An 8,906-nucleotide genomic window follows, 5' to 3' on the forward strand; every position below is an offset into this window, starting at 1 on the left:
GTGAAAGCACCTTTAAAATAACTTTAGTAAAGAAAATTGTACTTCTGCGCGTAAGTTTACACTTTACATGACGGCTGACTGATTGTATTTTTCACCATCGCATCGCCTGCTAGTTTCGGCGCACCGCGCCATGTGGTGGCGCACAGGAGTTGGCCGTTTTAAAGATCCTCTAGGGCAGTGGTCGGCAAACTTTTTGCTTCATTTTCAGGTATGGTCAGGCTCCACCCGACTTAATTTTTTCTACTACTTTTCGATGGTATTCATGTACCTTAGTATGAGTGAGCTTACTCCAGCAAGGGTCTTTTGTCCACAGGCATGTCAAAGTAAGGAAATTTTTAAACTTTTAATTTTTTAATTATCGATTTGAAAATAGCATTATCAGCATCTACAAATTTTTCCGATTCCAATGATATATTACTTGCCTAGAAAAGTTAAAAATTTGAAGGAGTTTATAATTAAGAAACATCAGATTGACAGTCAATTTAATACTAAATACTTCTCAAATTTTCAACCTTTATAGACAAATTACATGTCTTTGGAATCGGAACAATACGTAGATGCCAAATATATTACTTTTAAGTCACTGATCGCAAAATTACGAATTTTTTAGTCTCACATTTTTTTCCTATTTTATAACAAAGGACCCCTGAGGAAAGGGATGATCTGGCCAAGCACGCAGGTACTGCCCTGAGAGTAGGTCACAGTGCAGCCAGGGCAGGCTACCCTGCCCAGGGCAAGAGCGTGCCGACGACTGCTCTAGAGCAGCGATTCTCAAACCTTTTTTACTCTTTCTGGGCAGCGGTAGGGCCGCCACCCTCAAATTTTGTTCATGATACTTAAACCCAACGGGGGACACTTGACTGTCTGTGGTGCAACAAAAGTAAAATATTCATTAGCAAATTTTAATAGCCAGCGTTAGGTTTTCTGGATTATGACGAGAACATTAAAAAAGATACAAAAAAATCGGTTAATAACTTCAAAAGTTAATGCACTTTTGTAAGGCTGCAAAGATGTCCAGTAATGAATTTTCTTGGACAAATTTAGTGAAAATATTAACCGATCTTTACGGACTTTTTCCCCATATTTCTAAAATTATATCACGAAATTGATTCAGCTCATGTAAATTTAATTGTGTCATACCTTTATAACTTCAGTTATTGTAATAGGTCTCAATCTCAGAACAATGAAAGGCATTCTTGCTAGGTCAATAAAAGTAGTCGCATGCTCACAGCGGGGAGCCTGTCTTAGAGCCTACCGAGCTACACGGCCCGGGGTGGCATCCCCTTACCGCCGGGTAGCCACCCTACCCAGGGTAGCAGTATGGGAAAGGCTGCTCTAGGGAAGGATGCGCCCATGTTCCCGCTCCACGGACCCGTGAAAAGTGGACAGGAAGTAACGTCAGACTTCCTAAGCTCGCTCGTACTTTTAACCTCAGACTGAATTCAAGGTGTTGCCATACTATTTGTGGCTCAGTGGTAAAGTCGGCGACTGTTGAACACCGACGGACAGCTACCGCCCACTACCCCCACCTAACCGGACCGGAAGGCTCCATTAAACTCAGCTCGACCAATTCGTATTAGGCACATGATTTGTCGCATCCTTCCCTAGAGGATCCTTAGGCCGTTTTAACCCCACAACCCACTGGCCATTTTAGACAAGTTTCAGTACTTTTATGTTTTGTTTATTTTTAATTCAAATATTTATTATTTGACATTTGTTGAATACTGATATAACATTTTAGTGCGTGAACTATAAAATATCATAAAGAACAATGAAAATCATACAATGGAATTTACATAATATTATGCCTAAAGTCCAATCCAAAATTTTAACACAATTAAGCCTAAAACTATTATTGTGTTCTACTATTTGACTTCAAATATTTAATGATAGAAATTACATCTCTCAAATACGAATTCAATTAATTAACATATCTGTATCAAAAAGAACATTAATTGAACTTTCCTAATGTATTATTAAAGATTGTCCATATTATCACACTGGCCGTTTTATACCCACATTCCCAACACCCCAATTAACACGTCACTAGCCTATAATTTTCTTAGTGCTCACAGGTGAAGAGTCAAATGTTGTAAAACAGAGTTGTTACATTCTAGAAATAATGTGCGGTGATGGAGGCACATGCGAATTTTAATTCTATGAACGCAAAGGAGTGCGCATGGGTTCAGGGGGTTCATAGAAAAAAGTCATCAATGCATAGTTACACTCGGACTATTCTAGTGATGCACGTCGATTCGAGATAATCGTCTGTCTCGGTATATTCTATTCGAATTACGAGAACTTTTCGAAATAAGATTTTACATAATTTATTTGTTAGTCCTCGTCTCATATCGTCTCAAATGTCCAGCGAATTCTCGGTGTCAGTGTGACACATGGCAGGGTTATATCTTAGAATTTTCAGTATGGAATTGCAAAAAAAGGTTGCAATAGAAGATGATGAATTAGGCAAAAACGAAATACCACAAGCAACTTCCTCAAAGCATTATGAACTTAATTCAATAAATTAAAAAAAAAAATTTAATAAATTATATATTTTTACAATTTCAGTACAAATATAAGTGTAAATTTAAACGTTTCATAGTTTTTCTATTTTATTAATGTGTGATTTTCAAAATTACAACAATAATTACTCATTTTTATTTTTATTAAAATTCACAAAATTATAAAAACCTAACAGATTAAAATTTTAACTTAATAGCAATCAAAATTCCGAAAAAGGAACTACTTTTCGATTAAAACGCAGAGAGCATTTTTTTGTTGTTGCAATTTTTGTATTTGTCTTGCAGGTGCAGCTTTTGATAAGGGACAATATTCTAAAAATAGAGATTCAACAAGACTTTTTTGCTTTAATTCTGAAACTTTCTGAAAATTTCTAACAATGAACATTTATCCTTCCATAAATTGCGCATTTTTAATGTATAAATAATGTACAAATAAATAATTTTTTTTTTATTTCCGTTCTCAGAATATTGTTTCGTATCAAAAACTGTACATGAAAATAATTTTTCCTATTTTATTTCGTGCGTAGTTGACATCTTTTGAATTTACCAGGCAACATAAAATTCAATTTTTCAAAAAAAAAAAGAAAAAAACGGCTATTTAAGAATTTAGAAGTAAGAATTTCAAGTTTCATTTTTTTTAGCTTAAAAAAGGTCAAACTTGAAAAAGAATTAAAAATATTTTTGATTTTCAACAATGATAGTTAAACTTAGAATTTTTCAGAATGTTTTTTATTTCATTCGAAATATTTAAAAATAACACAGCCACACAAAAAAAGTCTGCAGACTTATGTTTTATCGTCTAAAAAATTCAAACAACGAAAAGTACCGCAAGTACTCTACACCAACCACATGGAAAAACCCGTTATTGCGAAGGACTGCTACTTCTGCATGAATTCCGTCAAAGGGTTCAACGCCAAAAATGAAACCAACATTTCGTACATTAATGTGTGCACAGTCACAAGAGCAATTGAAATCAATAAAAATGCACGCAAGACTGATTTAAGCGCTTTAGAAGATGATAGAATGAAGTTGAAAGTCAACGCCATGGAGACGGTAGTGAAACCAATGATCGAACAGAAAATAGTTCTGATGATTCCGATGAAAATGACGAAAAAGGTGACGAATATGGCGTACATAAAATGTGTAAAGAGACGAAGAATGGCGACTTTTCATTGATTTGTCAAAACTCAGCATTAAGGCTGTTTTACTGCATAACACGAATACTTACGCCCCTATCCCTATAGTTCACTCAACGGTCATCAAAGAAGAATATAACAATGTTAAAATGCTTCTTGAAAAAGTTAATTACACGAATCACAAATGGCAAATATGTGGTGATCTCAGAATCATAACAATGATATTAGGCCAACAATCGGGTTTCACGAAAGAGCCATGCTTTATATGCCTGTGGAATAGCAGAGATCGAGGCAATCATTACAGCAAAAAACATTGGCCTTTAAGAGATCCATTCAAACATGGTTCTCATAATATCATCAACCAAAGCCTCGTTGATCCAGAAAAAACTTTACTACCACCCCTCCACATAAAGCTTGGGCTCATGAAGCAATTTCTCAAGGCGTTAGACAAAGATGGACAATGCTATAAATATATATCCCTTAAATTACCTAATGTTTCAGACGCTAAATTGAAAGAAGGACTCTTTGATGGACCACAGATTCGAATATTGACAAGAGATACTAATTTCGTGAGCCACATGACGAAAATTAAAATGGACGCTTGAGAAAGTTTTAAAGCAGTAAACGCAAATTTCCTCGGCAGCAAAAAAAAGTCCAGACTACGAGAATATTGTTGCCAAAATGATAAGAAACTACAAAAAGTTAGGCTGCTTGATGAATTTAAAACTTTACTTTCTAGATTCCCATTTGGATAAGTTTCCAGAAAATGTTGGTGATTTTAGCAAAGAAGAAGGGGAATGTTTTCATCAAGACATAAAAGTGATGGAACAACGATATCAGGGTAGATGGGACGAGTTCATGATGGCTGATTTTTGCTGGATGTTGAAAAGGGAAACGAATGTAGGTCTTAAACGTAAGCGTAACCCTTTGCATCGTTCCTTCGAAGAACAAAGGACACGTTATAGCAGGCAGAAAATAGACTGAAGTAGGTCTATAAATTAATTTAATTACGATCAAAAGCAAGATAAAATGTAAACACGAAAGATAGTATAAATATATCCCTTAAGTGTAAGAAAAGCAGAGAGAAAAAATTTTTGAATAAAACTCTTATTCATTTGCATGTTTAAGTTAAAGTTCTACATTTTAATTGATACAAACATTGTCAGGTTAATTGAAACGGGGTCAATTCTACTTGTAGTTCTAAGTTTCTCCAAATGAGTAATGTGCGTCTAAATTTTTAACCACCTGTTGTACAATGAAATGAATTTGATAGTGTTACAACGTGAACACTTAAGTTAAAATGTGTTGCATTAAGCAAAATTTCGTTAGGTTCTGTTAAGTTAGATTCATTTATAGGTTAAGATCAAGTTAACCTATTAAATATAGCATACATTTAAGACTGAGAACCGTACGCTTACATAGCTACACGTGTGGTTGAATTTCATTTCGCTAGGTTAGGTTAGGTCAGGTTTTGTTAGGTTAGAATAGGTTAAGCCTCTATGTAGGTTAAGTCGAAGCTGAATGAAACGGTACCGCAAACACAACGGGACAAAGCAATGAGTTTAATTATGTTACGTGAAGTTAAGTTAGGATAGGTTTTTTTAGGTTAGGTTAGGTTTGACCTCTTTGCAGATTAAGCCCAAGCTGATTCAAACGGTACCGCAAACACAACGGGACAACACAATTAGTTTAATTTTGTTTCGTGAGGTTAGGTTAGATTAGGTTAGGCTAGGTTAGATTTATTTCTAGGTTAGGCTCGAGTTGACCCATTCGATGTAGCACACATTTGCTACTGGGAAAATATGCTTCCAGAGCTTTACGTGTAGTTCAATAAATTTCTGTTAATTCAGGTTAGGTGATTTTGAGGTTATGGCTCAACCATGACGTAATGGATGATTTTTGATACTGAATTTGAATTCAGCGCCCCAAAATCCATAGGAATACGTGTGTCTTGTTACCAGATCCGCACACTTTTTTTTTGTGTGGCTGTGTAATCTATCTATATCGTTTGGGTAAAAAGTCATACAAGTATTATAATTAAAAGTTATTTGCATCAGATATAGAGGTTCTTTCCGTAAAGTACAAAAATTTAAGGTTGTATGCAAATCCCATCCGCGTACAAATAGTAAAGTTCCGTAAGGCGCCGTCTAGACATACTATATTGAAAAAATTTTACGGACCCGCGTGTTGAAGATTTCAGTGCGCTACTGGCTTAGAATTCGTAGCATATGTGTATACCTATAGTTACCACTACTATGCCAGCGGCAGATTCGTAGATCGTGCAACGTCGCAATTTAAACCTAACCATCGCAGTTCAACTTCTATGTGCGTTTGAATAGCTTGGTACAGCAGATAAGCTGGAGAGAGGGAACAGTGTTGCTGCTTTGGAAAATGACTAAAATTTTAATGTTTTTCATTAAATTATCTATGAAACCACGTGGTGGAAAAACTTGATATATTTTTTTTTTAATTTGTATTTTCAAGCGGCACTAATAACGACATTTTTTAAATTTCTCTACCAGAGTATTTAATTACTATAAATTAAAATGTGGAGAGTGCCTATGCACTGTTCATGAAATACATGTTAAAGTAGTCCACTTTGACAATAATTATTTCCGCATCGGTATGTTCAAAAATTTGAAATTAATTTAGCATATAAATATTTATTTTATTTAAATATAACTCTCTTTTCAAAAAATTTAACCAGAGATTGGGTTTTTTACATACAACCTTAACTCCCTATACCTCAGCGAGTTTTTGACGATCGAAGAAATTCCGTTCTTTGGGATAGGCATACTTGAAAAATAATGCCGCATATATATTTTCGGTTAGAAAGTTTTTCCTTGTAATGGGGATGTTGCATGATGTGAGATTAAAAAATATCTTGATTCTTTAGTAGCGAATTATTATATTCCAAGAAGAAAAAAATTTCATAGAAGGAGAAACATGCTTTTTTTCTTCTTAACATAGTTTGAATATGTCTCCCGCTCGCGGCCTTTTTCACCAAACGCATAGATTGGTTATATATTTTTATGATATCATTCTTCGCGGGAAAAATCAAACTACCTGAATTATGCATTAAAAAAAAAAGTAAAAATGCTTCCTAAACATGCATTTCAATCTACAAATTTTTTTAAACGGCTTTCATGAATTACCATAAAATATTAATTATAATAATCATAAAGAAAGGAATTGAAATAGCTTCTGTCCATTGCCGACATGTTTGTATGTTTTGTGGTAAGCGAATAAACATTTTGTTGAGATTTTTATCCTCCCTATAATCACAGCCAGTCACAAATCTTCCTTCTTCATGAAATTCGCTGATTTCCAAATCAATTTTCTGTTTATGTCTTTGACCCAGCTGTCACCCGTGCGACGGCCACGGAACCTGATTGGTCAAAATTTTGAAATGTAACATGGTGGCTAAAGTGGTTTCATTGGAGTCCAGTTGTATATCTTAGTGACGTCACAGCTGTTTGAATGGGAAACGAGAAATTAATTTATACTCATCAGAAACGGCGCGTGATTATCTGGCCATTCCGGTATTATTGGTACCATCAGAAGAACGCCTTTTTTCACGAGGTTCGCTAGCCATTTGAAAGCATAGAAACATGTTGAACTACACATCAGCTAGATAGACGTGGCTATTTTTAGCTCATAGATCGCATGTTGTTTAGCTAAAAAAATGTCGCTAATGTGATAATCCTTATTAAATTTTGTTTGAAAGTATTAGGTAATAAATTGTTAATTTAGAAAAACAAATTACATCATATAATTTCTATCATATTTAAGTATTATCTATATTGATAAAAATTGTGTTTGAGTTAAATTGAATAAAGTTCCATTAAAACTTTTGCAAGCACATCAAGCAAAGGAAGACTGTCTTCAAAGGACACTGTCTTCTTTGATTAACGTGGCGTAGTGCATCAGGAATTCTTACCACAAGGTCGTACGGGCGATAAGGAGTATTACCTTCAAGTTATGCGCCGTTTGCGGGAGGCGATACGCAAAAAACGTCCGGAACTTTGGAAAAACAATTCGTCGCTTTTGCATCACGATAATGCACTTGCTCATTCATCGTTGCTTGTGAAAGATTTTCTGACCATGCCTCAGCCTCCATATTCACCGGATTTGGCCCCCAGTGACTTTTTTCTTTTCCAAAAACTGAAGAGGCCCATGTAAGGTCATCGATTTTCAACGATTGAGGAGATAAAAACTGCATAGCTGAAAGAACTCAAGGCTATACCACAAAATGATTAACAGAAGTACTTCGATGATTGGAAAAAGCGTTGGCACAAGTGTATTATATCTGAGGGGGATTACTTTAAAGGAGACAACACAAATATTGAGGAATAAATGAATATTTTTTGAGAAAACCATAAAGTCACCTTATTTTTTGAACACACCTCGTACAACTTCAAGTGGGGTGGTTACTAACTGGGAAAACCGGGAATTATAGCTCAGATTTTTTAACACCAAGAAGTACCCTAGAGTTTAGAGGAAAACCGGGAATTTCCAAGATTAATTTTTTACTTTTTTCGATGATTTGAAAATTTTTACTATTAAATTCCGCGTTCAGAATTAATCTCTTTCGCTTAAAAATTCAACTATTTTGTTGAGCATTATTCCAATTTCGACAGAAACTTTCATCGGTTAAATTAAAAACACGATTTTCAATTTGAAAATTTTTACTATTAAATTCCGCGTTCAGAATTAATCTCTTTCGTTTAGAAATTCAACTATAATGTTTAACGCGGAATTCAATATTAAAAATTTTCAAATTAAAAATCGAGTTTTCAATTTAACCGATGAAAGTTTCTGTCGAAATTGGAATAATGTTCAACAAAATAGTTGAATTTTATTACGAAAGAGATTAATTCTGACTGCGGAATTTAAAGTAAAAATTTTCAAATTATAAATCGAGTTTTTCATTCCAAAGATGAAATCTTCTGTCGAAATTGGAATAATGTTCCACAAAATAGTTGAATTTTTAAACGAAAGAAATGAATTCTGAACGCGGAATTTAATAGTACAAATTTTTAAATTGAAAATCGAGTTTTTAATTTAACTGATGAAAGTTTCTGTCGAAATTGGAATAATGCTCAACAAAATAGTTGAATTTTTAAACGAAAGAGATTAATTCTGCAAGCGGAATTTAATAGTAAAAATTTTCAAATTGAAAATCGAGTTTTTAATTTAACCGATGAAAGTTTCTGTCGAAAATGGAATAATGTTCAGCAGAATAGTT

General features: G+C 34.3%; 1 protein-coding gene across 1 annotated transcript in view; it reads right to left on the reverse strand.

Moving 5' to 3' along the window:
- The window catches only part of LOC117173502 (probable tubulin polyglutamylase TTLL1), a 491,055-nt gene that overhangs the window by 75,135 nt on the left and 407,014 nt on the right, over positions 1 to 8,906 (reverse strand). The window lies entirely within an intron of this gene.

The sequence above is a fragment of the Belonocnema kinseyi genome, chromosome 5 (genome assembly GCF_010883055.1).
Source record: "Belonocnema kinseyi isolate 2016_QV_RU_SX_M_011 chromosome 5, B_treatae_v1, whole genome shotgun sequence".
NCBI lineage: Eukaryota > Metazoa > Arthropoda > Insecta > Hymenoptera > Cynipidae > Belonocnema > Belonocnema kinseyi.